We start from the raw sequence: 27,913 nt of genomic DNA on the forward strand, positions 1-27,913 counted from the left end.
GGGCACCTGCTTCCTTCCACGTGGCGCGGGCTGCTGGTGCTCCTGGAGCAGGGGATGGGGTTTGGTGTGGGTGACATGGTAGCAGCAGCAGCTTTCATCTGCCTCTGACCAGAGGTTTTTCACGTGTGCATGGAGGGACAGAGCTGTCCCAGTTTGTTGTGGTCTGCAAGTATTAGGAGCTGGGCTGGGCTGCTGCGAGGGAAATGTGCTTTGGGGATCAGACCCATCGCTGGCTGATGAGCTCCTGAGCCGCTGGCCTTACTGGTGCGCTCCCTGCAGTGAGTGGTGTGGGTTGGCACAGCTTTGTCTGAGCGTCCTTTATGGTGGCTTTATTTTTTATTTACTGGTGTATTTGAAATGTTTGTTGCTGAGCGATGTTAGTACGGAGGTGGGACCAGGCGTGTTGTGGGCAGGTGCTGTGCAAGCAACGTCTGCAGTAACACTGAGCCTGCGCTGTGCCATCGCTGTGCCCATCACTTGCTGTGCCGTCTATCACAGTGCCGTCCATCGCTGTGCCATCCATCGCAGTGCCATCCACGGCTGTGCCATCCATCGCACACCTCAGGCCAGCCCTGCCCACAGCAGCCCCTGCCCCTTCTTGGCTCTGCGTGGTCATAAACAAATCATGGAAACGTTCTCATTTTAAAAAAAAGGAGTTATTTTTTCCTATGTTATACCATGATATTATGAGGAAAATGTCATTAGTGTTTGCGTAGCGTGTAAGTAGAGGTGGCGGGAATCTGTTCGCATGTTCAGTGTTTCGCCCACAGGAGACCATTCACATGCATCAATCCTGACCGGCTGAACTCTGCAGGACAGAGGCAGCTTCTCATTCCCAAAAGAGGATTTCTGTGGAGGCTGCTTCCCACACACAAACTCTTCCTGGGGATCGTCAAAGCCATTAGGTGGAGGCAAGAAGCGACCCCCCTGAGGTGTCTCGCCCTGAACCCCCTGAGATGTCAGAGCCGGGTGGCTGTGCTGGTGTCTCTGGGACTCATCCCCGCAGCCCCTCCTCTGAGCTTGTTTATGAGCAGCATAAACTGCTGCTCCGCAGAGAGGGACCAGGCTGTGGAAAGCAAAACCAAAATGATTATGATGGAAATTTATGGCCAACAGTGCACGGGAGCCTGCTGCTGAGGGAGCCGGCACAATGTAAATAACGCAGGGCCTCAGCTGCAGCAGATCTGGGGTCTTCTGGTTTCTTCTCTGAGACAGGAAAACACAAGGAGTCCCAAGCACTAAGCCAGACTTTTGGGTTCACTAACTGTTGAGCGTTTTATTGGCTATTACTCACAACTGTGTAATTCAGATTAATAGGGCTGGTGCCTTGTGGGTGGTGGAGACAGAGAAGGGTGACATCCGAAGACGTCTGGATGCCATTAAGTCGTTGTGTGTTGAGTTAACCCTCTGGCCACTGAGAGCTTCCTGCAGCTGCTGGTAAGCAGATACCTGTGCTCCCTCCACCTGCTCCAAGGGAGGTGCGAGGGGAGGCAGCAGTGGGAAGGGCTCCGAGATCCGCTGGTGGTGGCAGAGGGCGAGCAGCCGTCCTCAGAGCTCCTGCTGCACCGGGGGGCTTGCTGCTCCTCCAACGCTGGCAAAACTGTTTTGCTAACCTGTAGGAAAATGAAACAAAAAGGCAAATATTTTGCTTGGTTATAAAGTGACTTAAAGCCAGGGAATGAGTACTTTAGAAGGGTGCAGAATCCTCTCCCTGCTAAAAGACTGAACTGGGTGAATTCCTGTGGTTACAGAAGACATAATATGCTTGTCATTAGCCACTCAGTGACAGAAGCTGCCATGAACAGGCACACATTTAGGATCCCCTCCCAGCTTGAGCTTGGATTAGACGGTAAAAATGAGGATATCTGCAAACTTTGAAATGAAGACTTGATTAAGATGTTAATGTCGTGGTCATTTTCTCCAGGAGCCACGTACTCCTTGTGCTCGTACCAGGGAGGGAGCGATCCAGCACGCATCTGAAACAGTTCCTAAGGAAAATCCAGCAGGAGTGCCTCCAACTCATCTTCTGTGAGGCGGGAGAATCTTAATATTCACCAAAGTGCTAATTTGCGTAATTGTTAAACAAAAAGATGTGAAGAGACTTAGCAAAGAATAGAATATTCCTGGAACACCAATTCTGCCTCAAGCCATGGCCCTGGCACGGCTGTGCCCGCGGTGAGGCTCCCGGCGCGGGGCCGTCGCTCGCAGTCCCCAGCCCTTGGTGGCCCTACCGTAGGGCCAGCCCTTTGCCCTCGTGGAGATGTGAGCTCTGGCTCCAGAAGCCCCCGCATGCTGTTACATATGGATTTTGTCAGCTCCCGTGACCCTCACCGCCCTACTCCTGGCAGTGTGATTGTTCAGCAAAATAGAGGGGGGAATATTATTTTTTTCCTGAGCGCCACGTGTTAAAGGAGCCCGGTGACTGAAAAGGGGTCAGCCCCAAGAAAAGGAGAAAGGTCCGCCGGATTGTGAGATCTGAGGCTGTAAAGAGTGGGAAGTGCCCTTAGAAGTACTGAAAATACACAGCAAAAATGTCTTCTGAAGGCTTGAAATCTGGAATAAAATGAAATTCTGCCACAGTAAAATGACACACAGAGCAGCTGTTCGTAGCGCTGCGCTGCGGCGTGTTAGCGTGGTGGGGGAGGATTGTCCAGAGCCTGTCGTTTTAAGTATCTGCTGAGAAAGAAATAGGATATATGCCTAGGGCAAAACATATCTTTCACAAACTGTATTTTTGTGAGATTCAGCAAGGAAATGTGCTCCCCTCGTACGGCTCGGTAGCGGGTCCCGAGCTCTTTGTGTTTGTGAGGTGTTAGGCACCAGGCAGCGCACGGGACGCGATGTTCTGCGTGGACCGTGATTATGCACGGGCACACAATGAACTGCGATGTGCAGACAGATGCTTCCCAGCACAAAGCATACATGTCATTCCTGTATCAAACCCGTCTTCCTTCCATGCTAGCACCAGCTAGGATCAGCTTTGTGCTGAAATGCGCTGGGGAAAGCGGTTGCTTTATCCTCAAATCTGGAGCTCTGGTTGTGTGTTCAGTCCTTCCACACTCCCACTGGCTCCTGTCCCAGCCCTGTCTGTGCTTCTCTCCAATTTATCCGCAGTCCTTTTGAGCTCTCCATGAGCCTTTCATGTTTCATTGCCAACTTCTTCCAAAGCAGAATATTTGACATTTGATTTCACTCCCACAAAGCACAGAAGCAACAGTTGCACAGCCCAGTCCGGGGGAGAGGAGGATAAAGAAACTTTGCTTCCAGCCACTTATTCTGAGTTCTTTAACCACATGATTTAAGAGTGCTCATTAGGAGCTTTTACAGGCTCTCTTCCCACTGCACCTGGCTTCAAATAGCTCTTGTGGCAAAAGAAATGTGATTCTGACCCTGGCTATTTAAAACAAATCCATTTCTCAGCATTGCTCTAGCAGGCAAACACCATTTCTGCCCACAAGCTGAGCGAGGCTCGAACAGCGCGAGATGCTGCTGAGCGGGAGACGTGTGGCATTAGCAGGGCTCCGCGGGGTGCCGGGGATGGAATAGGGTCGGTGGCTGCAGGGCGGCACCGGGAGGTGTTGGTGGTGCTGCGCGGTGCCCCTGGGCTGCAGCAGCCGTGGGTGCTGCGGGTCGGGCTGGCGGCGGGGCAGGGGACGCCAGTCACGCACCTCCTGGGGCCACCAGGAGCCCCCGGGTTAAAAATGTTCTCATTTCAGTGGCGGGTCTGCTGTGGAGCCCACACCAACAACCCCTGCCTGGGCAGAAAAACCTCTCAGTTTCCTTGCTTTCTGAGAAATACGGGTTATGTTCAGACAAAGCGGCTCTATAATTCAGTCCTGAAGCATTAATTGTCAGTGCATCAGGAAGGCGGTGGGGATTTTTTATGTATGAAATCTCAGCTCACTTCAATTAAATAAGGTCCGTAGGACAAGTGCAATTTTAAGACTCGAAGGCTGCAGCCCCTTTTCACTCGATCTCTCTGCTATCTGCACAAGTTCAAGCTGTCGCAGCGCTGGTTTCGTATGCAGCAGGTTTGATTTCGCTCCCACGTACACCTTCAGCAGTCGCGAGTTAACCCTGCTGGAAGCAGTGGGCCCACTTCAGCACACAGATTATATAAGCAACAGAGGAACCAGGGCCAAAGATTTTTGCAGCTCTTGATAGAAGAGCGAATTTTGTTATTTTTAATCTGAGAGTGAGCGGAGGCTCAATCAAAAGCACGGCAGGCATCGGGGCAGGAATTGCCATCTCCAGAAGATTTCACCACCTAATCAAGGGCTATAAACACGAAATATAAAACTGTGGGATAAAAATACTGCAGGGCTTTTTGGAAGGAGCGTCTCTGAGCTAGTAAAGAGGAGCGTGGCCCAGCAGGTCTCTCCCCTCTTTGAATTCAGAGCTGCAGACGCTGACCGTGGGCTCTCCTGGCAGCCGAGCTGTCCGGCTCCGGGAGCAGGACCCGGCGGAGGGGCTGCCCGGTGCTTGCAGATGTGGGGGAGCCAGCCCTGGGGACCGTCACTGCTTTTTCCCTACCTACAGACATGCCTGCACTACAACATGTTTTTCCTTCTTCATTTTCCAGCACCTTTTTATTTTTTTTTCCAGCTAACGCTCTCTAACTTGTTTGTTCTCATCGCGTAAATCCCTTTGATAAGGTGCTGAGGTCACAGGATGCGGCTCTGTTCCCCGCTGGGTGAAGCAGCACCTCCCTAATTAGGTATGTGGCCGGAGCGTTGCAAATGCAAAATGCATCTTCCATAAGCAGCCTCCAAAATCCTTGCGAGTTTCATCACCTCCGAAGCATCGCTGCTCTGAGCTCATCTGTAGCTACTTTGGCGATTAATTCTGCCACGGGGGGATGATTTCATTCCGCTTTTACACGGTAGGTAACAGAGCAGCATCCTGCGCCGTGACTGGGAACCTCACCGCTCCCGTGGTAGAAAAGATAGCAGTTAATCACCCACTGAAATGCGGATAACGTCAATTAGCAGAGCAGAGCTCTGCGGACTCTGCAGCCCGAGAGGTGCGGGAGCATCCAACCACCCATCCATCCACCCACCCATCCTTGGCTCCCTGCTGCGTGCAGGTGGGCATCGGGTGCCCCGCGATCTCCCTGCCCGAGGGCTGCCCCTCATCTGCCCGGCACCAGCAGCACTGCCCTCGGGCTCTGCTTTTTGGGGACGGATCAGGAGGGTTTGGGCCGACTTTCTGTTGTTTTCAAGCAAGAGCCTGGGCAATTCATCTTGGCCGCTGTGACGCTGATACACCTGTTGGACGCCATGCAGAGCCCCTGGGGCAGAACGCTGTGAGCAGAGCGGTGCTCCTGCCCCTTGTGACAGGTGGCAAAGATTAATGCTGGCCCCTAAAGATTCCCCTCATGCTGTGGAGAGAAGGGCGAGCAGTGTGGTCCTTGCCGCTGCCGGCTCCGAGGAGGGGCTGTGCATTACAGAGGGGTTTGCAACACCTGCTTGTGCGACGCTGTCCTAAAACGCAGGAGCTGATGCAAGCTTCTTTCCACTTTCCTCCCTGTGGTCAGTTAGGAGTAATTAAGAAATGCAGGTAAAAACATGTCTGAGATATTAACCATATCCACCTGCAAGAAGGATGCTCTAATTAAAGTCAGTTGACCCCAAAGCCCCAGCCCAGGCAGGTGGGGCAGTGTGTTGTCTCATTTCCCAGCTCTCCTGGCAGCCTGCTGTGTGTGCAGCTCCGGTGGCTTTGACAGTTGTGCCTGTCCAGCCTGGCTCTGGGGTGTTCCTGCAGCCTCAGAGTTCACTGAGGTTTATGTGCAAACACCAAACACCCAGGATTTCAAGGGTGCAAAGGTAAGCGCAGAGACCTTTGAAGTAACAAATACCTGAAAGGTAAACTTTCCCGAAAGATGCAGTAAAAAACACCCCAATGTAAAAATTCAACATTGGGGTCAGTGGGTTTGTTTTTGTAGATGAGCTGTGTTTTAGACACTTCTCACATCGTTGTTCCTTTCAAGTGCTTGCTAGGTTTGCTCTCAGGATTTGTTTGTTTTGTTTTTGCTTTCTATTAGTCTATTTTTTCCCCTGCCAGTCACAGCCACAGGGTTCCCATGTATTTGCTTCCCCTTCCAATTCCTCCTAATCCGCAGACCTATTGTTTAATTTTCAGACAGGCAACCCCAGTCCTGAAATACTTCCAGAATTTCCCTGCATGCACGTACACAGCCGCACACACACCAATCCTCCTCCTCAGAGCCCCAGTGCATCAAGCCTTTGTAAGGGGACAAATGGGACGAGGAACAACCCCCTCAACTGCCTTTGCTGTGTCCTTGGTTTCTGCACATCCCTGTGGCTTTGTGGTGTGGGACAGACAGGTGACCAACAGGTGAACATTAAACCCCTTTCCATTTGAAAAGCAAGCTGGGATTTCTGATGCATCTCTGGGCATGGTGGTGATGTTTGTGGACCAGACGGAGCAATTCAGGGACTGTGCTGAGCTGTTTGATTTTTTTTTTTTTTTGCCCCCCATTGGATTCGGGTGATTTTAGCAGGGCCAGATTCTGGCAAGGACTCTGTGCAGGGCACGGTCAGACCTGCTTGGGACTGCTCCGGCCACTGCAAGTGGGGACCCTGGCGATGCTTGGTGCTCTTTGGACTTGTGTCTTCTTCAGAAGGCTGCTGAATTTGCGTGTTTGGACAGGTAGATGCAGGTCTCCTTAATAGGAGTAATGAGAGAAGGAGAGAATTGCATTCCCGAGACAGAAAATCACTAGAAGGAGAAATCTGTAATTTCTGCCCATTTCAGAAAGTGCTCGGCTATGAAATTTAACAGTAAACCTCTGATTCCTCTTCCTTTCTATCAGAGCTTTTTAGAAGTCTTTTCTTCCCCCCCCTTCCTTGGCTTCTGCAATAGTTAGTCTTCAGCAAATGAGTTTGGCGGCTATTCAGCCGGCGAGGAGGGGAATTGTTCACACCGGGCGCTAACAAAAAGGAAACATAACTCACAATATGGTGAGGGGAGCTCTGAAATTGCACAAATTATTCTATTTTATACTTTAATTAGTTTGAATTAGCATTGGGAATAGATGCATAAAATGATCCAGTGAAGGGTGAAATGGAAAAAGGGACGCGGTGCGGAGTGTCACTTCATTATCGTGAAGTTTGCAGGAAGTGCGCGTAGGCGATGTGCAGGCGCTCGCCCCTCCGAATCCTCTTCCGATGAGCTCAGAGCGAGGACTGTGCTAGGAAGGACACAGGTCGTCTCACGCGGCGCTGCCACGGACACACGCTGTGGAATCACCGCGTGGCGCTGGGCAGGATCAGGCCCCTCCTCAGTGAGAGGCAGAGCAGCACCCAGCACACCCCGCTTGGCTCTGGGCTCCTTCCTGAGCCTCAGCATCAGCCTCAGGCTGAGCTCCGTGGCTCAAGGGACAGAAGGATTTAAAGAGAGTTCAGGTCCAACCTGACTCTTAACCAAGCATCTTTGGCTGTTTTGTGTTTTTTTTTGCCTCCAAGGTTGTGAGAAGTTCTGCAAAATCAGATCGGCTGGGTTTTGGCCAGCTCAAAATTACAGTGCAATTACAGTACGTGTAATTTTTTTGTTTCAGATCAGATGGGGGAAACGCAGCTATAAACATGGTTTCCTGCAATAACACTGAAATGAGCAGGGCTAAAAAATGCAGACTGGGTTCCAGCCCAAACCTCTGAATGCGCTGACCTAGTGGGATCCTTGGGCTGGTCCCGCTGGCACCACAGCGCAAACAAGTATGCAGCTTGAAAACCAAATTCCCACCAAACTATTTGAAAAGTTTGGAAATGTTCAGGGGAAAAAAAAAAAAAAGTTCCTGCAGATTCCAGATAGCTTGGAAATGATGGCTGTGCCCCAGGGGAAATGGCTATGAAATGTCTCAAGCTGGGACTAAATATAAAAGTTAAGGCTGGTGGCAAAGCAGAAAAACAACTGTTTGTGGGTTTTCTTCTGCCTTTCCCTCCTCCTTCCTCTTCCCTGGCAAAGTGTTTTCCCTGTAAAAACTTAGCTGTGGTGAAGATGTTGAGACTTTCTGGAGCGTGCCAGAGCCTGTGAGCAGAGGAAGGTGCGGGGGGTTCGCTGGGAAGCCTGGAAGCCTTCCTCCGGAGGCTGGGCTGGGTCAGCATCCCCAGCAAGGGCCCTGAGCCCCTCAGCTGCAGGGTCCCTTTCTCCTGGGTGAGGCTGGAAGCCCCCCCCAGCTCCTGGCCGGGGCTCCCCGAAGCAGGAGCCCCCCTGCCCCGCGGCTGCTGCGACCTGGCCCCGCGCCGTGGAGCCGTGCGATAGCTCTGGCATTTCTGGGCGACGCTAGTGAGGAAAAGGAGCTCCATTAATAATCCTCTATTTATTTTAGCAGTGTGCAGGAATGTGCCCGGCAGACTAAACATGCCGGCTCCCCCTGCCCTGGGGCTGGGAGCAGGGGGGGCACCGCGGATGCCCACTGCTGGGCTCCCTGTATCCAGATCCAGACAGGCTCCGTGTTCATCAGAGGCAGGGTCTGTACGAGGGGACACCAACAGTGGGGCCCGAGGGTTTCTATGAGGGTACAAAACAACTCATTTTTAGTGCAGTCAAGCTTAGGAAGAGCTCCTTGCACAGGGAGGCTGCTGATCTCCCTGTCTCTTCCCTCTGTGCCTGCGCAGTTGTCACGACTGCTGAATTTTCACCGGCTGCCTTGCAGCAACCAGCACCGGCTGAACGTTTTGCTGTCTGCTAACAGATTTATCCTCCCCAAAGCCCTATGAGACGGAGCAGCAATATCACATCTGAGATGAGGAATTGAAGCACAGAGATGCTGCATGACCTACCCGAAGTCACCCAGGAAATCTACGGCGTAGGAAGAGATTGGAATGAAACCTCCCCGCTCCCTACTCCCCCAACAGAGCACCGTCCTTCATTTCATCACTGAGAAGCTCCGCGCTCCGTAGTCACAGGGAGGTGGATTTAGGAAAAAGAAGGCACCAGTCATGGCCTGAAGTGATGAAGAGCTTACAGAGTCTTCATCAACACGAGCAGCGTTGGTGCTGAGGCCGTGGTGCTGCACCACCGGCTGGCTCCTGAGCGATGGGATCACGTTCCCCGTCCTGTGCCACAGCTGCACGGGGCAGCAGCCAGCAGTGCGTTTCCACGCTTGGTTGAGAAACAGCTGGACCCATCTGTGGCAGCCTTCTGAGTTTCAACCAAGACTTTGTGTGCCCCCTTGGTGCCAAGCCGCTCCTTTGGGATCAATAAGAATACATTAACATTCCACGTGTAAACTTTTTTTTTCCCCTTTAAACCTTCTTGACCTTTGGCAGGGCCAAAGTGCTGGTTAGGATGGCAAAAGCTGAAGCTCAGGCGGGATTTAACTGACTTTTGTCTTGGTGTCTCCTACACAGAGCATCTCTATGGCTCTGTCACTCCGAAGTACACACGAAGCAGCATCCCTGAGTTCAGCCTGTGCAGACAAACACGAACGTAGGTTTTGTGTTTAACACTAACCCCGTCACAGGCTCAAGGAGCAGGCTGGTGCTGTGTTGGCAAAGGGCTGACCAGGGAGACAAGGCTGCTCCGCAACCCGGTCTGCCTCCCCTGACTGCCCACCTTTATTAAAGGCAGAAATGGGAGGGTTTGATACTTTCTTAATTGAATAGGTGGCAGGAAAAGATCGTGCTTGGATCCCAGCTCTCCTCGCAGCCTGAGGACTGCAGCCCAGAGGGCTGCTCAGCTGCCGAGGAGCTGGCATGGGCGGTTTGGAGCGTGCTGGAAGCTGGCATGGAAATCGTGCTGTACCCAGCCTTCGGGTGGAGCGAAACGCTGCGTTGTGTGCGTAGCACCGAGGTCAGGGCAGCCACGTACATCGCAGTGCAGGAGGAGGAAGGCTTTAGGGCAGTAATGGAAGTCCAGCTTGCTCATATAGCGCCAGCTTTGGTTAGGTTTATGCACGTATTTAAAGTGATGGGCGCTATTCTGAAGCTCTGCCACCAAAAGCAATGACACATTCCCTCCTCTTCTCTTTGGCTCCACTTCAGAGTGTGTCTATCCAGTTTCTCTTGCAACACATATTTGTCTGCTCGGTGCCCTTATGGCTGTTTAATTAGTATTCATGTTTCCTTTCAAGTAGCAAGGGAGTCGAGTGCACAGAGCTGGAGCACTGCAAGCGTGTCGCGTGGGCTGGGCACTGCCACACGTGGCACTGAGGGACCTGGTGGTGACCAGGCCTTCAAGACATTTCACGTGCTTCCAAAATAATTGAGTTAGAAAACCTCTTGGAGTCTCATTTCAGAGGAATATGAAGGCTGTAGCAGTAGAGGGGGCACAGAAATGAGACCCAAGCCTTGGGGTCTCTTAGCAGCTGAGGTGGTTGCAAGGGTGTGCAGGCTGCGTGCTGCACGGGGCAGCAGCTTGCTGGAGGCAGGGACCTGCCTCGTGCTGTGTTAGCAACACACCTAGCATTTCTGCTCGGTGCTTCGGACTCTTGATTTTGACAGAAATAAAGAGGAAGCGTGATAGCACAGCACGGCCAAAGCCAACTGATGCTGAAAGTAACAATTCCATGGGGGCTTGCAGCCTGCCCTGCTGTCAGCTTCTTCTCTTGCCACTTGTCCGCGTAGGGGCTGGGTTTTGCAGCTTGAGAAGAGCTTCAAGTCACACGGGGTAGCCCCAGCTGCTTGGGATACACACTGCGCACATGTGAGCATCTCATATCTTGTCTGCTACGGTGAGGGTGGTATTTAGTGCTGCAGCTCGTGAATGATATTTTCATTGTCTCCTAACAAGCCACAGTTGCAGGCTTTTCCCCCATCCCTTTAAGAAGTGACTCACAGGCAGGCAACTGTCAGTGTCTTGGGTGCTATTAATATCTCTGTAAGAACATGGTGATAAGTGGTTTTTTTATTATTTTTTTTGGTGGGGGGGGGGGAGGAATCAAAGGGGAGGATGGGTGTTAAAATATAACTCCTCCTCGTGTGGCTGGGCCTTTGTGTGAGCAAGCAGACAGTCCTGCCCACAAAAAGAATTTGCTTAAAACCCTTCCATTTAAAAAGAGCTGACCACGCTGGAACAGCATTATTGGAGAAACTGTGCCAGAAACAGCACTCCTGTGACTGCAGAGAGGAGAGGGCGAGCTCCAGTTGTTAGCCAAAGGCGGGCTGGAGCCTTCCAGTTCAGGTCTTTGCCTTCAGCATGCGTGGCCCTGCTGGTGGCCTGGGCAGCTCAGCTCAGTCCCCAGCACCTCGCCCCAGCAGGATGCAGGCGAGGGATGGTTGGATCCTGGGAGAAGCATCGCTGCAAAGCTGGACGTCAGGGGGCTGGGATTTAAACTTGGTATGGGAATGGGTCAGAGAAGAGTATGCCACTCCAGAAAGCTGCGCCCCGCTCCAGCGAAAGGCTTTGATCCTTCAAGCCCTAAATGGAGGGGTGAGCTTAGGGCTTTCTGCCCCTCCGGGGGTGCAGTGGGGCTCAGCTCGGCTGCCCCCACCCAAGTGCAGAGCAAACCCATTCCAGCAGCCCGCGGTCGCTGCCCATGATTTCGGCAGGAGGAGAGCGGTGTCTGGGCGCCCTGCAGACCTCCTGTGCCTGGCGCCGCACCGCTAGGAGGAGAGGTGAGGATGTCATCTGGATCCCAGCTGGCAATTTCCTATCCTTCCTTAATGGACTGAGCGTGGTCCCCATAACTATAAATTTTCCTGGCTTGGGTCAGTTGAAATTGGAGACTTAACGCTATAGAAGGGCACGTTCTTATTTTATTTTTGCACTCTGTGTAATCACATTGATGGCAGCAGCGTAACAGTCCTGAATTATGGGTGACCAGAGAAAAAGAAGGCATCTCCTTAGCTCCCTGTTGTTATTGTCTCTGGGTGCAGAGCAAAATGTGTAGGCTCCAGGCTAGATTGTGTAAATCTCGTTAGAAAGCCATTCCCAGCTAATGAAACCCTGGGAGAGAGGGATTTGGCTTCCCAGCCTTCAGCCTTATAGCAAAGGCTGGAATAAATCCATCTTCAGCTATGTGTAGGCTGTTTTCCCCTCTCCCCCATTGCGAGGCTGTATTTATTGGTGGAGGCGAGATGCTGTCGCGGCTCTCCGAGATCAGCCGCGGGTCAGCAATTTGTTGCATCTGCACCTGAGTGATTTCCAGTGACAATTATCTCCTCGTAAGGAAAAAAAATAAAATAAAAGCTAGTGTGCAAAGAAATCTCACCTGGTCTTTAATCCTCATACGGAAACGGGGAGCAGACATGTAAATAATTATATCTCCCCCACTGCGAGCCCGCTCTGCAGCTTGCTTGGCAATATGTATTAATTCAAGGGAGCGGAGCTGTTAAGGAAAGCTGTTGAAACGAAGTATCTGAGATAAATGCATCTCATCTTTCCCTGTTTGTGCAGGCTGAGGCTGTGCCTGCCAGAGCCATAGATTCCACTTGGGGTCATGTTTGTTTGGCTGCGACTTCGCTGCTCAAAGCAAGGGTTTACCAGCTCCTGCCGCGTGAAATACGATGGCCTTTGTCCTTTCTGCTTGATGGCCATTATGTTGTTTGCTGAAGTTTGGAGTGCATCTGTTGTGTTATTGGTGTTATTAATATAAAGAGAGAGCAGAGCTCTCGTAACGCAGGCTCCATCTCCGGGATCCGGGCTGCGTGCACCGCCGTGTTCCTGCCCTGCGGCTCCTGGGGTGACTGGGAGCCCCCGGGGCACGCTGCCGCCGGGTGCCGGTGGAGATCTCTGATCCCCCGTGTCAGAGCCCATCTCTGCAACCTGCCCTCTTCTTGCAGCTTCTCGATGCAGGTGCTGAAGCAGGAATGTCTATTGCTCTGTTCTCTGCTTTTTCTGGTTTCATCTCATTTCCGTGCCCAACACATACAGACACGGGGGATCTTTCTCCCCTGCTCTGCTCGCCACTCTCGACTTTTCTCATTGTGCTGTGCGTCCTCCAAGCGTCCGCTGGTTTTTGCTGTGCAGAACTAAGACCTGGCCAAGCCTGCAAGGCTGGAGGACAGTGCCCGGAGCCAGGGACATCCCTGCTTCGACCTGAGCTCCTCGGGCGTTTGGGCAGCACATGAAGGGAACTGCTGCAGGACTCCGTTGCTGTGGCCAGACACGGGCTGGGCTGCCAGCGGAGCCGGCGGAGCACGGCAGGCCATCAGTGTGTCAGGAATGAGCGCTTGCTTTAATGGAATAAACTTGCTGAACGTGAATGCAAGCTGGGAAATTTGCTCGTGTAACAAAAGGTGCTGGGGGAAGCAAAGTCAGCTGGGCCTGTCTGTCATCGAAGTGCGAGAACACAGCCCTCAGTGTGCAGCAGGGGGAAACTGTACGCAACAGCTGAGATGAAAACCCGCGAGTGAGAAAGCATCCAGGCCCTTCTGGGAGAGCACGGGCTGCTGGAAATATTTGCATTGTTTTGCATTCTCTTTATCTCCTGCCTGTCCCAAAGAATAGAGGGTATCCTGTGCATATAATGAAGTCTCTGAAGGTTTGAATACTTGTTTTTTTCCTGCTCTAACTAATCTTTTTAAATGCTTTATGGCCTCAGTGTTCTGTAATTGAATGCATTTTATTTAGAAAATAACATTTAGTGCCACTTTGGATTTCCAATTATTCTTCAATCGGACTTTGAGGGCCTGATGTCTTTGTCATTTTGATACGCACAAAAGATGGCAACATCAGAGCAGCCAAACAGCAAATTATTTCCACTGCTGATTACTGGGCTCAGGAGTAAAATATGCAGGGCCAAATTTAGTCTCGGCACAAATCTCTTGAAATGAACCAAAGTATTACACCAGCGGCAAATTTTCCCCCGAGCTTCCAAGGATGCTGGAAGAAATCAGAGCAAACAGAGCTGTCAGTGGCAGTCGTGGCGATGTCTCCGTGCCGCAGCTGCCGGCGTTACCAGCGCTGGCTTTTCACATAAAGCCCCTGGGGCGGCTTCGTGCTGCGGTGCTGGCAGCACCCACGGCTCCCCGCTCTGCCTCCAGAGCAGGAGCAGCACAGTGAGGTTCTCCCACTCATTTTTGGGCACCAAAGCTGCCAGCAGAGGGAAGGGTGGGAAGTCGGCGGCTGCTGTGGTAGCTCCGGGAGCCTGTTCCCTGCGAGGCGGCACGGCATGGCCAGATCCTCGTGGTGACATGCGGCTCCTGCCCCGAGCAGGTGAAAAAGCCGTCCCATCTCGATCCTGTCGTTGGCACATTTCTCAAACAATGAGGGAATACAGAGGGCAGAGGAGATATTCAGTCATTCATGGGAAAGCCTCCAAAAAATGGAAGCTGCAGCAGTGCTGGCCGTATCTGTTGGTTAGTGTCTGTGATGGAGCTCAGGGTCCTTGGCGACGCTTTCTGTTCCAGGAGGAAAAAATGAGTGCTGTGCAGCAGTCATTATAACCGTGTTATAAGGATACAAATTTTTTTGGAACTTGCTGCGAAAGGGCAAGCCCTCCTGTTCCCGTGTTGGTGTGTCCTTGTTACCCGGAGAGGACGCGGTGCTTTCCTCGGTGTCTGGGAGAGCACGAGCCTGAGCGCAGCCTGCGCTGAGCCAGCCGATGAACGGCACGGGGAGGGGGTCCTGTCACCCTGTCCCCTTCTTGCCTTGTGGCATCTCCTCTGCAGGCACAGGACAGAGGAGGGATGATCCTGTTTGTCTGCGTTTGCTCTCAAAGACAACTATTGCTGCGGGGCCGCTCTGCGGCCTTGAGACGAGAGGCGCGAGCCGTGGGGCTGGATGCCCAAGGCTGCTGGTGCCTGAGTGTGGCAGAGCCAGCCCAGAGGCGGTGTTCCTCTGTTCTCTGCAGGAGCTGTGGGATGCCGTTGCAGATGTGAATAGCCATTGCCTAGGACATCCCATGTGCATTTGTGTTCTTCAGGTTTTGGTGAAAGCCGTATCTTAATCTCCACTGAACGACCCTGCTGGGGGAGCACGGCGCCAGCCCCGTGGTGCTGAGGGGTAACACCAGGTGTTGTGGCAGCAGCCCCTTGTTTTCTTCCCTCCTGATGCTGTGTGTCAGCTCCTGAGATGTTCTTTGGGGCTTTATCATGCTCCTTCGTCACCAGCCCGTTGCAGCGATCAAAGGCCTTGTCCGTGTGCCGGGCCGTGATGCCGGCGCCTGCTATGGGACAGCGCTTTTCTTCTTCGGGGAAAGGGCTTAAAAGCTCATTTTCTTTCCGAACTGGAGAGTTTGGGATATACTTAGGAGGGTTCGTTTCTCACGCTGGTGGTCAGGTTCTTAAATTATATTTTTGACAGCCGTATGTAATGATATACAAATGGAAAAGTGATAGAGTAACAGAAAATTGACTGGCAAGGACAGCATAATGCAGTTAGAGAGCGGTACTTAGCAAAAAGCCGCCGAGGTTACGGCAGTGTTTCTGGAGCAAACGAGCAGTAGGACCACGGTCAGGCTGTGAAAACAGTAATGATACGACTCCGTGACCTTTAAAGCTACTCAGGGCATTCAAATGCTTTGGATTTTCCAGGCTCTATGCAATTACACACACCGGTCATGCCTGTGAATTCCCTCGTAGGTTTCTGGTGTATTTAAACAACTGGAGAACCCTGAAATGGCTCACGGAAGGGGGAATCGAGGGCTGTTGGTGTGTGAGTGCTGCGGTGTGCTGAAGTCCTTTGTGACCCTATGGACAGGAGCCCGCTGGGGGACTGCAGCAAAGGTGCTGCTGGTGCTGCTGCCCAGGGTGCAGCGTCCCCAAGGGAAAGCAGCATCCCAAGGCGCCCACCTGCACGGGGACATCCCCACGGCTCAGCCCTCCCGGCCAGGCTCCCTTAGCCTGGGACCCGGCCAGGCAGGGAGGTGCCGAGGGGACCCGCAGGAGCTGCAGGGGCTGGGAGCCGTCCTTCCCCGCTTGGCCCATTCTCCAGGCAAGGCCGCTGCTGAATACTAATGTCGGTCACACGCGAGGTGCAGGGCAGAGCTGAGGTTGGGCTATTTAAAAGACACTCGCGTGTGCCAAGAAAACAAACAGAAAGGGCCAGTCAAACCTTTCCAGTGTCATTGACACCCGAGGACGCGCCAGGGCTGGGAACAAAGCGCGCATTGTGGCGGAGCACAGCGCGCGAGTCTGTTGGGAGCGGGCAGATGCGGGGCTGCCCACCCCGCTGCGCCGCGGCCAGCTGGCCACGTGGGAGCCCTTTCAAGGTGGGTGGCCAGACACGTCCCCCGGGCAGCCCCGGGCTTTCTGCGGAGCAGGGAGGGTAAACAAAATGTGGCCTCCTTGTCTGCGTGCGTGCCAGGGGTGGCAAGTGGCCAGGCACTTGAGGGGCGATGCTGTCAGGACAGGGACGGGGGAAAGCCGCAAGTCAGAGGAGCTCCGGCGCCGTGGCCAGCAGGAGAGGGGTGCTGTGCTGCCCAGGCGTCTCGACACTGGCCCCAGTACTGGGTGCCCCACGTGTTTCTGGGCCCGTTGGTGCAGACCATGCCTGCAGAACCCCAGAGACCTCCAGCTGCTGGGGCTGTGGGTGATGAGTGCTGGAGGTTCATTGAGTGCACCCAGGAGCGCAGCCGGGCTGCAGCCTTTACGCCATGCCCCACTGCGCAGCTCTTCCACCAGTTCCCGTCCCTCCTCTATAAAAAACAGACAATGTTTCATCTGCTTCTGGGAGCAGCTGTGCTCTGTTATTTCTGTGTGCATGTGTTGGCCATTCCCGCAGGGCTTCAGCCCCTCTTCGAGCTGCTGGGTAGGGCAGAAACACGGGTACGGCGCTGCCATTTGGGCTGTGCCAGGTGCCTGTGCTTATCAGGCACAGGATCAGGACCCCATGGGTTTTGCTGCTCTGCCCCACTGCAGCAACGAGCGACGCAAGGGTTAAGCACAGGATTCACCGAGATGGGGAAATAACCAAATAACCAGAGTGAGCAGAGCCCGGGGGTACCGGGGCGCTCGGCAGCGAGCTCGGGGCTCCAGCTGCCTCCCATCCGCTTGCTGCTCATTTTTCATCCTGAACGCAGCTGCCGCCAGCGTCTCTTTCCTACCCCTGTTCCTGCCAGTTTTATGAGAAAAGAATAAAGAGGGGAAACAGATAACTGCAGAGGTTCATTTGCCAATTGTCAGGCAGCCGGTGCATCAGAAATAGAGTCATCGGTCTGCTTCCTCCCCACGCTGGGCTGCGCAGGCATCTTATCATTAGCGGCATCATTTATTCATGGCTCCCCGAGCCACCCTCCTTTTTGGAGGAAGGGACCCGCTGATGCTCCCATTTTTTCCAGGCTGGCTCTGGCCTTGATGAGCTCGCTCTGGCTGCGGGAGGGGTGGGAGAAGCTGCCTTTCCTGCCGACCCCAACCTCTGCCCGTGGGAGAAGGCTTCCCGTGGCCAGCGGGCTGCGATCGATCGGCTCAGCAAGGGCAGGAGCAGGCAGCGGGGTCTGCCCGGTGCCTCGGGCTGCCCCTCTCCCTTTAGCTTGGTAATTAGGAGCTCTCGGAGAGAGGGAAGAGAGGTCACGCACGGAGTGGGCCTATTAACCCTGTCCCTTGCCAGGACCCCGTGGAGAAAAGCCCTTCAAGCAGCTGCTCCCCTGCAGCTTCCAGCAGAGCAATGCTCCCCGTCCACCTCTGCTGCCCTGGCGTGGGTCGGGGTTTGCCTCCTGTGAGAACTTTTCTTCTCCAGCCCTGCTGGAAAACAGTGCCAGAGAGCAAATCTTGCTTGGGAGCAGTGGGAGAATCGTCTCTTCCACGTGCTAGGAAGCCGCTGCAGTGGTTCACCTGGTGCACCCTCACAGATTTGTGGCATTCCCTGCTCAGAGGCCGGCTCTTGCTGGGCTCCTGTCAGTGCTTCTGGCCTACTGCGGCAGCCAGTTCCTCGTTTTGGGGGTTCTGAGGATCTTCCCCCTTGCTTCTAGCCTTGCTACAAGCCGAGCGCTACTGATTTTTGTGTAAACCACTTTATTTTGTGATTTCAGTCCAAGTCCGCTCGGCCCCCCGGCTGCTCCTGGAGCTGTTCTGTAGGTAAACTCCGCGGCAGTCGGCAGGATCCCCCTGCAGCCCGCCGGGTCTGGTCCTGCACTGACGCCAGTGAGATTTATGGAAATGTATGCACAACTTCCTCGGGCTCTGATGGAGCAGAAATAGTTTCATGGCGTTATTTGCCTAAAATGCCACTGTTTTGAGTGCTGAACCCGGACAGTGAGAAGCTGATGTCAGAGGAGCTGTTTACAGCAGGACCTGATATGGCTTCTGGGGACAAGTGACTTAGCAGGGCAGCTCTGGGAACATTAATGCAGCAATTCTGAAGTTTTTGTAAGCTCTGAGCCTGTGTTGCCTCTGCCTTCAGTCAAAGCAGTGCCGCAGCCCCAGAGCTGCTCTTTGATTCTGCTTCTCCCGTGTAGCAAAACAGCAGCCCAAGGAAACGCAGGTAAAGATGAAAGCTAAACTCTTTGCCTAACTTTCTCTGGCTGTAAAGCTATTGCAGCTTGTATTTCAATAACGGGGCCCTTGCTTGGTTTTCCTGGTTTCCCCAGGGAGCTTCCAAGCCTCGGGCAGCGGTTTTTGCTCGGCGGGGTGCGCAGGGAGGGGACGTGGGTATGTGAAGTGCTGACGTGGTGGTGGCACCGAAAATTGAAGTCAGGTCCCACGGAAAGGGGATGTTTTGGGGAAGGTTTGATGGGAGAAAACCACCATGCTGTGACTTGGGACCTACCGAAACCCCCTAATTGCTTGTCAAAGCAAACCCCAGATGAGCGATGTTCTCCTGGCAGCCTGCCGTCGGCTCCGGGGCGCCCATCGCCTGTCCTGTGGCTCGCTGGCCCCGGCTTGGGGAAAGGAATGTGAAAAGGCTGTTGAGTAAACTACCCGCTGTCTGAACAGACTTTGTTTTCAATGTAAATCTGCTGCAGGGAGTGATTTAATCTTCATTTATTCTTTTATTTTTTTCCTTATTTCATTAAATAAGATTTATACAGGTATAGGGCTGGAAAGGTCACCCGTCCCCTGGGCTGTGGGAAGAACTCTGCGCCTTCCTCCCTCTTCCCGCTGCTGCCTTACCCCTTGTTGCAGGGTGGGAAAGCACCACGGCTGGGGTTTGTTGCCTTTCTGGAAAGTTAATTTATATCTGGGTGGTACACACGGGCTCAGCAGTGTTTCAGCTGAGCCTCCAGGCCCTCATCAGCTGCGATGGAGCACCCTGAGGGGCAGCACGGGGTCGTTCCTCTCCTCTGCTCCCCTGGGAGAGCCCAGGGTGAGGCAGCTGATGGCCAAAGCAAAGTCCTGGGGTTTGGGCTCAGGCTCTGCACTTGACGTACTGCTGGCAATTTGCTCTGCACTCCTTCTGCAGGCTGCTGTCGTACCTCTAAAATGAGATGTTTTATATTTGTCTCATTTGCTGGTGAGTTATGAGGCTGAACAGGTGGTTTTTTTGCCAAGCTTTGCAGACATAAGTGATGGGGCACGCCTGTGTCCGTGTGCTCCCAAGCCCACGCTGTTTGTCCCGCCGGTCGGGCTGTGACCCAGCTCTGAGCACAGCACCCAGCGAGCAGTGTCCCTGCTCACCCGGCTTCCTCCCGCCCAGGTGCTGAGCTCCAGCAGCCTCCGAAGTTTGCAATCCAAGGCAGTAGAGCTGGAAACGCGTTTTTGCAGCTTTCTGAGCAGCAGCCTGCTCTCCGGGGCTTTCCTGAACCCAGAAAGCAGATGGCTGGCCTCAGCTCCGTAAGGCCTGGAGGCTGGGATGGAAGGACAAGGGACTCCTGTTGCCATCACCTTCAGCAGCGCTGCCTTTCATCGTTAGCGTGTAAATGCCACCGAGCACCCAGGAATTATCTATCTATGATCTCTTCATTAGAAGAGCCTTCTGATCAGGTTAATCTCGCCTTCCCCATGTGGAAAGGAGGATGCTGAGCAGCTGTAAGCACCAAGAGTGTAGGTAGAGCGAATTTCTGAGCAGGAAGGATGCTGCGAGCACCGGGTTTCGAGTGAATCGGAAGCGATTGCTCAGCTCTGGCACAGAAATAGCGGTGCTGAGGGACTGGTCCTGTGCAGCAGGCGCCCTGGGATATTTGTACTGGAGATGCTGCCTGGTGGAGGCCTCCTCGGAAGGGAGGGAGGGGAGGAAGCTTCCAGCCTGATGCGTTTTTTCCAGCCTCTCGGTGGTCTGCTCTCCTCTAGGGAAGGATAAGCCAACGCGAGCGTGGGGGAGGGTGGAGGAAATGTGTTTCAGCAGTAAATATGGCCTTGTTATTTATCAATGCGGAGTAATTGAAGTAATTTCATGTCGTTTTTAAATGCAGTGCCTAGGGATCTAATCTATCTGTCTAATATTAATGGGTAATATTTGGTTGCCTCATCCATTCATTACTGTTTTCATTAAGACTCTAATCCTATTTAGGAGTCTGTTTGTCATCTTAAACTCCTCTGTTTTATCTTAGCCTGCCACAATCCTTTTTAACAACTTAACTGAATTCATGAGTTCTAGGCTAGCAGCTTGGGGGAAGGGGCCTCTGCTGTCTAGCATGTGGTTTTTATAGGGAGAGAGGAAAAACAGACGGCTGAAGGCAATCGCAAGCAGCAGGCACAGAGCTCGCCTGTGATACACACCGCCGGGATCTCGGTCTTTCAGAACAGATCGAGATGACTGCATCTCGGAGCACGGAGCTCCCTTCGCTGCCACACACTGCGCTGACACCTACTTTGAAGCCTGCAGCATTCCCAGGCCTGTACGAGGAGCTGCTCGGAGCGGGGCCGTCGCTTGCAACCGCCCGGGGAGCTCCCAGCGAGGCGCTCTCAGCCCCTCCAAGGTTTTCCTGCTCCCAGTCACTATCGCAGTGCAGGGCTTTGAGCATTGTCTGCTCGAAAAACTTCCCTAAAAGCCTTCCCATAGGTTGTTTGTCCTGACTTGTAAAGTGTAGGGCCTTCATGTGCCCACCTGGGTGCCTACCAGCAGGGGATTCCTATCGGTTGGACTGGGAGGAGGTCCCAGGGGATGGCCGCTGGTCCTGCTGTCCCTTGTGCTGCAGATACTCACAGCAAGGTTCCAGTTTGGCTGTTCCCGTTTCAGCTCTAAGGGCACCGTGGCCATTTTCTGCTCAAATTTGCATGCAATAGAAGACAACGAGCAAAAACCTGGCTTTTTTTCTGCCTAGAGCCCTACAGAGCATCACACAGAAGAAATAATGAAATCTCCGGGCACACCAGGAGATTTCTCTCCTAGAAGAGAGCCAAGATGCCCCCGCCTGTGCTGTGCCACTAGTGTGACTGCTGTGGCCGAAAGCAGCCTCTTCCCTTCGCTCCCACAGCCGTCACTTCTCTCGGGGCTCCTCCGGAGCAGGTCCTGGTGTCCTGGGGTCGTGGTGCCAAGGTCCCCATGTCCCCATCATCAGGGCACTTTGGGGGCATCTGCAGTGGGGCCGTGCTGTCACTGCATGCCCCGAGCTGCGAGGTGTCCGAGGCTAATGAGGGTCCCAGGGAATCGAGCCGCTTGCTCTTAATGACTCTCTGGCTATCTTCTGTCTAAAACTGTAATTTTAATAAGCGCGGCCCAATTGCAAGTGTTCGTCGAACACCTAATTACATTGGTTATAACTCCAGAATTATTCAGAATTCTATTTTTGTCACTTGCTTGCAAAATAGAGAGGGAAAGAAGTGCATGTTTTATAATTATTCACCTTAATTAATTTTCTAAGCTTCTGTTAAAACTTTTAAATGACTGCAGGGAGTGCGCTAAGAGTTACGTGGCAGCAAGGCAAAGCACTGAACACGGGGGCCGTGAACTGATGCAAGATAAAAGTTTACTGTGTTGGATTGATCCCCACCTGAGCCCAGAAATTTTGGAAAGCGTTCTCCTTTTATCCTTATTAATTAGTTCCCGGGAGGCTCGGGCTAATCAGTGCTGCACAAAGAAAATTTCCTGTTGGCAGGGTGGTCTTGCTGTGCAACTTGCCATTTGCCAGAAGCCGGTGCCAACGCTTCAAGAAAGCCACTTCTGAGGACAGCAGTGCTGTGGATCCAAGTGGGGCGCCCTGGGGAGAGGCGATGTGCTCCCGGCCGGCTGGGTGCCAACGGGTCGGTCCTGCAGACCACGACGCCGGGAGGCTTTGGTCGCTCGGGGACCCCACAGCTCTACTGCCCGCACGGAGCTGAGGCCTCGCGGCACGGACAGAGGGAGCCCTGCAGCACATTCGGGACCTCCCTCGAACTTCTTCGTGGTTGAGAACAAAAATGCAAATCCCTCGAGGAATGGTGATTTTCCAGGGAAAGAACCACGTGGGTGTATTACAGTGTAGCCTGGTTTTCTTTGTGGAGACCCCAGCTTTAGCATCTCGTTCCTCATTATCAGCTTGTGTTAATGTTTAGCACATCCTTTCCTTGCCAAGACAGTTGAATTTCTCTGGAGCAGTTCGGTGGAAGCCCGGAGCAGCTCAGTGCCAATATTTCAGCCAGTGTTTTTATTCCTATGGTAGATGAAAGAATCACTTTCCAGTCTTGCCCATGCCACGTGCATGAGCTGTTCCCGGTAGCCTGCTCTCCAGTACCAGCAGCCACGTGCCGCTGGCAGAGCCACGGTTCTGCTGCGCGTCCCCAGCTCCCCGCTTGCAGATGGTCCGTGTGAAGCAGTGGGGAGAGCCGATGCTGCCAAGGCACTTCGGAGCTGATGCTGTCGCACGCAGGCTCATGCGGGTGTGCTGCGGGGAGCCTTGGAGCAGCTGGCAGGCACGTGAGTGCCGGCACGTGGTCCAAACCGCTGCATGCACACCGCGATGCTCACAGTGTGTGCAGCGAGAGACGCTGGGGGTAGGAAGGGCGGCTGGGGTGCTCCGTGGGAGGGTTTCCAGGCTGCCAAAACCAGGCAGGGTGCATGGATGGGACCATTCCCAAGCACTGCAGGAGCCCCATGCTGGGCTGCACTCAGCTGCTGGGTTTGCTCAGTGATAGTGGGAGCGTGGTCGGTGCCGTGCCCGGCGAGCGGTGCCCTTCCCATGTCATCTCCTGTATGATCTGTGCTGTGCTGAGGAGCTGGTAGATTCAACTGACGGAAAATTCAGTGCACAGCTGTGGGCAGCCTGTGTCTGGGAGGAAAAACCCATTCCTCCTCCCCTAGGTTTATATGATGCTGTGCTTCCCCTGGGAGTGGGGATGTGATCTCTGCCTGGCACTTTGAGCAAGATTTGTTGGGATAACAGACATTTCGTGCTGATGCAATGATTAACTGGAGTTGTGGTGAACCACAGGAAAGCGTTTGTCTGCAGCAGCCCGTGTGCCAGAACACGGGGCTGCTGCAAGCCTGAGTCCTGCTGGCTGGGGTGTGGGGTAGATGGAGGAACCTCTGGCGTCAGGATGATTTTTCAGCTTCATTAAGCCTTACTCTGGGACACTTGCTGGTTTTCCACTCGCTCTTGCATCCCAGAGGAGGCTGCCCATACTTTTCATCACCTCTCTCTGGAGTCTAGCGCAGAACATGGGGGCAGCGATAAGGCAGCGGGAGCCAGGTATGCAGGGAGGTCTGGTTGCTCCCTAGGACAGCCATCTGATCACCTGTGCCCCGACACAGCTTGTCCTAGTAAGATGCTAATGAGGTTCTTAGAGCAGTAAAGCCGAGCTCATTGAAAAGGTTGCTCGGATCAGAGTTTAAGGAACTTTCTCCGCGTGCTTCTGCAGCGCTGTAATTAAATAATCCCTTTGTAGCCATGGAAACGTTATCTTGGTGTCCGCTCCCACTCGCTGCTCCTCTGCCAAAAGTTACAGGCGTTGATTTGCTTCTGACAGCCCTGCGGTGCCTCTGCGGACCCTCGTGGTGGAGCAGCGGGGGAGAGGAGAGCGGGGTCCCCGCAGCCCCCAGCTCTCACCGTGCGCCCTCGGGTGAGCTCTGCCCGCCCCAGGAGGCTCGGCAGCACGGGGCAGTGGTGCTGCGGGAACGCTCCTCAGCGCTCTTCAATTCACCCATTTCCCTTTGCTTTCCTCCCGTCCGGCTGCTGCCCCACACCCTGCTTGCTGCAGGCACCAGCCCGGAGCACGTCTGAGCTCTGCTCGGGTCCAGAGCCCGGCGTCTCCGGGCAGGGCAGGGCAGAAGGGGTCTGCGGCACCTCGGCTTCTCCAGCGGAGCAGCAAGTGTTTCCCAGCCCCTCACGGTGGCTTTTCCTGGTGGAAACTTAAGGACTTGGGATTCAATCAGTGCTGTTTGAGGAGGCAGGGAAAAAAAAAAATAGGAAGAAGAGTTTGACAAACTTCTTACAAACTTCGGAGGAAGTTTCATGTTGTTTTTCCCAGCTCCGTCAGCCTGACTCCATCGCAACTGGACCTGGCAAGTCCTTGCTCCTTCCCACACTTCTTCATGTCTCCTGCAGCTGCACAAAGCGGTGGTTTTTCTTTTCATAAATGAAGAAAAAAAAAATCTCAGTGGAAAGTTCATCAAGTTTGGGCTCCTGCTCACTGAGTGATGGATAGCTTTAATTACACTGAACTGGTTGGCATCTCCACTTCACTCCCCAAAGTCATTAAAAATAGATTTTCTGTGTGAGCTGCAGCAGCCCGTGGCTCTCGGGGCAGGGCGATGGGACGGGACGCCCCGCGGCTGTCCCGGTCTGCAGGGCAGAGGCCCGTGCTGGAGCAGGCGTAAGCTGTGGAAACTTGGCTTTGTTTGGTTCTGGATGTATTTATGTGTATTTATGCATTTGGAACTGGATTCTTGCACTTATTGTATATTTTTCTGGGGTCTGGCAGAGTTTGAGTTCATGTGTTTTGGAGAGTCTGTATTGATTTCCTTTGTTTTGTTTTGATTTTGGCTGATGTCGTGGTCAGGCAGTCAAAGAAAGCAGTAATGAGACTTTACATTTAATTATTGAGAAGTAGGTTCGTAAACGGGGAACTGAGAAACTCAGCAGCAGAGCTTGGGCATAGGCAGGAGGAAGAGACACAGCGGTGGGGCTGGAGGGAGGAGGGCTCTGCCCTGAGGAGGCTCCCGAGGACCTGGGGTCTTGGCTCGTGTCCCTCTTGGTGTCCCCCTTGCCGGTGCTGCTCAGCTGAAGGCTGCAGAGGCTGAATTGCTTTACCAGTTGCTTCGCTGTTGACCATGCTGATGCAGAGTGCCCGTTGTCCTTTCCTCTCCCTGACTTCTGCTTTATCCTCTCGCAGCCCTGGCAGTGCCCCCCCGTGCTGCAGGGATGCTGCCGTGCACCTCGCAGCAAGGAGGTGCGGGTATTGATGCTTCATTTAGGAAAATCGCTGCCTGCATCTGCTTGGCCTCAGGACATCTCGGCTCGTGTTTTGGAGAGCAGGAACAGAAATCTCAGGGCATCCAAACTTAGTATCCACTTCGGAAAGCTCGAGGCCTAGGTCTGCTTGTGCCCTGGGCTGAGGGCTGCACTCAGGAGCCCCGCTTGCAGGGCCACATGCCCTGGGGATAAGCTCGTAGGTTCAGGCAGCAAAGTTTCCTGGGGCCTGGGCTGGGAAATGCGCTCCTGGAGCAGCGGTAGACCTTCTGGATGTTTGTTGTGAGTGCCAGGAACATTTCCCTGGCCCATCTTCTCTAGTGTAAATAAAGCGAGGTATTTGCATTTAAAAACTAAATCGTGCAAACCAAAGCCCTCTCCAAATAAACCATCCTGCTCCACGCAGCCTCGCCCCCGGGGACAGGCGAGGATGAGAGCAAACAGACGGGGCCGTGCCAGGCTCCGGCCACCTCGGCTGCGCAGAGCCGCGAGGTGACGACGGAGCTCCTGCTGCCATCGGAGCGGGGCCGGGGCTGGCAGGACACGGCAGGGACCCGGCAGAGGCCAGGATTTGGGGCTCCTGGCCATCGGTGGCAGAAGGGGGCAGGGGGCAGAGCGCTCGGACCTGCCCCAGCAGTGCCGTGAGCGAGCAGACCACGAAATCAAACCCCGTCTCCAGCCAGGTGCTGGGCAGCACAGCAGCACCCTGCCCTGCTGACGTTTCCAGCTGCCTCTTGGGTTTTGCCCGGCTGAATGTCCAGCACTGAGTTTTCAGCTCCCTCTGGAACCCGTTTCTCCGACCTCAGTGCCTCAGGGGTGTTTTTTTAATCAGCGCTGATCCGCGTTGCTTTCCTCCTGCCCACAGGCACAGGTCTGAGGCACCGTGTTCCACATCTTCTGCTCTCTCCTCCGTGCGGTGGTTCACACACACAAACGCTTTGGTCTGCTAACGATAATTAGGCCGGCAGAGAACAGTTTAGAAATACTTAAAGCCAAGAGAGCATTTCCAGCCTGCCATCAGGCAGGGGAAGGGAGTCTGAGCCTTGCTTCTGTACTGGCTGTGAAGGAAACAGCTTTCGGTTCTCTGCGTCTGTGGCAGGCAGAGAACATGCAGATATATCCTACTAACGGATGTGTCTTGTTTTTCCATTGAAATGAAACGTTCTTTAGAGCATTGGAGCCTTTCAGGTAGTTGGATGGATGACGGTAAGGGTGGTTGAATGTGTCGGTTCTGGGAGAGCTGGGCAAACGCTGCAACCCCCCAACCTTTTTCATGCATGCAAATATTTAAATGACTCCTGCCCGCAGTCTTTTTGAGCTTCTTCATTTGACCACTTAGTTGGGCATTGCAGGTTTCCTGGCATTAATTCTCAGGGTGAATTTCGAAGTTGTAGGCCTAAGCACTTGAGAATAGCAGATGATAAATTCCCTCCCAGAGCCCTGGGCCTCCCTCCAGACAGGGGCCAGGAGCCCGACCAAGCACCCAGCCGGGGCTGTGGGCGCTGTGCGGGGGCTGTGGGCGCTGTGCGGGCTCTGCTGCACTCACCAGAGATTGAATGTGCCAAGGAGGTGAAGGGGTGAAATTGTCTGCCCTGAGTTATGCAGGCATTAAAAAGAAAGGATCAAATGGTCCCGTTTGGGCTAGAAATCTGCGACTCGAGGAATCGCTCAAAATTCCTGTGTAATTTTTAAAGAATTATCACGTACAGAAGCCACAGCTTCTGAGCAGAAAAAGAACCCAACTGCATAACATAACATAAAATGATCTGCAACAAACTGTTATTCGTATAATTCAAATCCTCCGTTATTTATAGAGCGCCGCGAGAGCACACAGCTCCTCACAAACACGAAAGCAGCCCTGAGCTGCATACAAATGGCAGGGACGGATCCTGCAGAGCCTCACCCCACGGGTAGGAGGAGAGGATCAGCAACGCCCCATGGGTTTGGGATCGGCGAGAGGAGCCCTGCAAGGAGCTGGACGGATTTTAAGCAAAACCTTTTGACCTTCCTTGGGGTATCCTGCGGCCACTGGTGGCTCCCACAGGGGCTGCTCAGAGCCGCGCTGGCACCCACGGGCAGGTTGGGTGCTGGGCGCCCTGGGGGAGCCGCTGCTGCTGGGGGTGAGCTGCCCCCACACCGACATGGTGCATGTGAGGGGCTTTGCGTGCCCAGATGGAAGAAACCTCACCAAGTGTCTGCTCGTGCCGCTGTAAACTCAGCGTGCCTTTCACAGGCACCTGGGGAGATGCCTGCTGTGTGCACAGGGGGAGAAGTCCCCCTCCGGAGGGTGTCCCGTGGACACCGGCTTAATGGAACACTGTGATGTTGACGGCGGTGTTGACTGATGTGAATTGCGCGTGCAGAATGAGACAAGGTCAGAAATAGGTCGAACGCCTGGTGAGACGCAGGAGAGGGCTAAAACGGAGCTGCCCATCCTTGCAGGAGGTCAGAGCCTCCCCAGAGGGGATGCAGCCGCAGCTCTGCCCCAGCAGCACGGGGAGAGCTTCCTTCTGGCCTTACACCTCCGTGTCGCTCCTTCACCCCGCGTTTCTCTGTTTCTGAAGCTCTTTGTGCAGCCAGCTGGGGCTAAATGCGTGCACATCCCACCCAGCTCTGCCTCTCGCCCACCCGCTGCTCGCTTACCCCGCACGCATCCCACAGACTCCAGCTCCGCTAAAAACCCTAAACCCCCGCCCGAGTTCTGTTTCAGGCAAAGCTGTTAAGTGTTAAGTAGGGCTCAGGAAACAAGAAGAATAGCAGCCCCATTGGTGTCGTGTTTAGAGAGGAACTGGGTTCTCACTGTGT

The 27,913-nt window shown here is 53.8% G+C and overlaps 1 protein-coding gene and 1 long non-coding RNA gene across 5 annotated transcripts in view; both read left to right on the plus strand.

Annotated features, from left to right (window-relative positions):
- Nucleotides 1-27,913, plus strand: part of PLXNA2 (plexin A2) — a 381,872-nt gene that overhangs the window by 287,599 nt on the left and 66,360 nt on the right. The gene's annotated exons all lie outside the window — the stretch shown is intronic.
- Nucleotides 4-27,911, plus strand: LOC310887052. Its single transcript, XR_014575627.1, has 2 exons — nucleotides 4-5,825; nucleotides 6,142-27,911. It is a non-coding gene; the product is annotated as an uncharacterized lncRNA (long non-coding RNA).

Source organism: Anser anser (genome assembly GCF_964211835.1).
Source record: "Anser anser genome assembly, chromosome: 27".
NCBI lineage: Eukaryota > Metazoa > Chordata > Aves > Anseriformes > Anatidae > Anser > Anser anser.